Below are 2,291 nucleotides of genomic sequence, written 5' to 3' on the forward strand. Positions count from 1 at the left end.
TGAGGATGGCGATACTTTGACTCACTTACTTTGGGCATGTCATTAGGAAAGACCAGCCTCTAGGAAAGGACATCATGGTAGATAAAGTAGTTCCTGTTGTTAGTTGCTGCAGAGCTGATTCCAGCTCATGAGGACCTCATGTGTACAGAGTAGAATTGCCCCATAGCGTTTTCAAGGCTGTTACCTTTTAGAGGCAGATCTCCAGGCCTGGCTTTCAAGGCATCTCTGGGTGGGTTTCAACCAACTTTTTGGCCAGTAGTCAAGTGCTCAACCATTTGCAGCACCCAGAGATCCTTGGTAGAGAGTCAGTGAATACATGGGAAATCCTCTTTCAAATGGATTGACACCATAGCCACAATAATGAAGTTGAACATACTAATGATAGTGAAAATAGTACAGGACTGGGCAACATTTCGTTCTGTTATATATAAGGTTGCCATGAGTCAGAGGTGACTTGAGGGGAACTAACAGCAATGGGGAGATAGAAATTATGAATCAATGGGCAGGCTTATGCTTGGGTACCATTTGTTCCTCTGCAGGAATTTCAGATTAAGCACATTCCACCTGTGAGCTGCTCCTAGACAGAAAATAAATTGTGCACATCCCATGTTGCCTTTTCCCTTTGTCCTCAAGATGGTTGGGTTTGGGGTCTCTGGCTTCCATATGCAGCAGGCTATGCCATTTGTCTTTGCTACAGTGACAAGCCTACTTATTGGAAGGCTGTTGTTGTTGTTATATGCCGTCGAAGGCTGCTGAAGTCTTTATCTGATCCTCCATTCAAACGCTCAAAACAAAAGTAATGGACAGCCAACTTTCCCTCCCATGATGACATAAAAATTCATAGAGCATAAGGACTGGTGAATGGAAATTAACTGCACAGCAGTGTGTCCACAAAGATTCTTTGAGATGTGTAAGGTTACTGATAAGTTATTTAGTAAGCTGTTCTTACAGTTTAATGTTAGTGAGTGTTAAATAAACAAAAACACAGGTTAATTGCCAACTTCCTGCTCCCTAATTCTCACTTCTCCATGATGGGTATATTTCTTCAGTGGGGGCTTTCAGGAATTTAATTCTTATGTTGGGGGAGCCCAGAGCAGCTCTAGCCAATAAAGGTATAATATGAACCATGTTTAAATTTTCTAGTAGCCACATTTTAAAATGTAAAAAGAAACAAGTGACATTAATTTTAATAGTTTATTTAAGGCAATGTATCCATAATATCATTTGACATGTAATCAGTATAAAAAATTAATGACATAGCTTGTTTGGTTTTTTGTGTTAAGTCTTTGAAATCTAATGTATTTTATATTTAACAACCAAAAGCAGTTACTGTAAAGTAGACTCCCACTTATGGGGACCCTGTGTGTGTCAGAGCAGAACTGTGCTTCATAGGGTTTTCAATGGCTGAATTTTCAGAAGTAGATCACCAGGCCTTTCTTCTGAGCCTTCTCTGGGTGGACTCAAACCTCCAACCTTTCAGTTAGCAACCAAGCACATTAACCATTTGTACCTTACCAAAAAGACCAAACTCACTGCCATCGAGTAGATTCAGACGCCTAGCAACCTCTCTGGGTTTCCAAGGCTGTAAATCTTTATAGAAGCAGAGTGCCTCACCTTACTTCTGCTGGAGCAGCTGGTGGGTTCAAACCACTGACTTTCTGGTTAGCAGACAAATGCTTTAACCACGACACCACCAGAGCTCCTTCGTTTGTACCACAGCCCATCTCAATTTGTACTAGCCACATTTCAAAGTCAATAGCCACATGTGGCTAGTGGTTACTATACTGGACAGCACAGAACTACAGTGTAGGCCACAGTGATGCCTTTAAGGTCCTCCTACTCAGGCAAACAATAAGCTCTGCGCCTCATTCTAGGAGTCCCTGAGATGCAAATGGTTAAGCACTGGATTACTAACAAAAAGGTTGGCAGTTCAAACCCAACCAGAGGCACCTAGGTAGTAAGGCCTGGCAATCTGCTTCGGAAAAGTCACAGCCTTAAGAACCATATGAAGCACTGCTCTACTCTGCATACTTTGGGTCACTATGAGTGGCAATCCACTGGACAACAACTAACAACAAGAAGAAGCAATGATTCAGGCAGGAGGGAATTTAGAATAGGGTCAAATGCCTGGGTTAGCTCTGAGTTTGTTGATTAAGATACCTGGATTGCAAAAGGAAGGACCTTTTAGGTGGGGGAAACCTAAGTAAGGCCAAGGAGGTTGGAAGAGATTATTTGGAGGGTGCGTGTTCTTGCAAGAGGTAAGAGAAGTTACGGGAGGAAAAGGTGAGATG

The sequence above is a fragment of the Orycteropus afer genome, unplaced genomic scaffold (assembly GCF_000298275.1).
Source record: "Orycteropus afer afer isolate SDZICR_OR568_19922 unplaced genomic scaffold, OryAfe1.0 scaffold00401, whole genome shotgun sequence".
Taxonomy (NCBI): Eukaryota; Metazoa; Chordata; class Mammalia; order Tubulidentata; family Orycteropodidae; genus Orycteropus; species Orycteropus afer.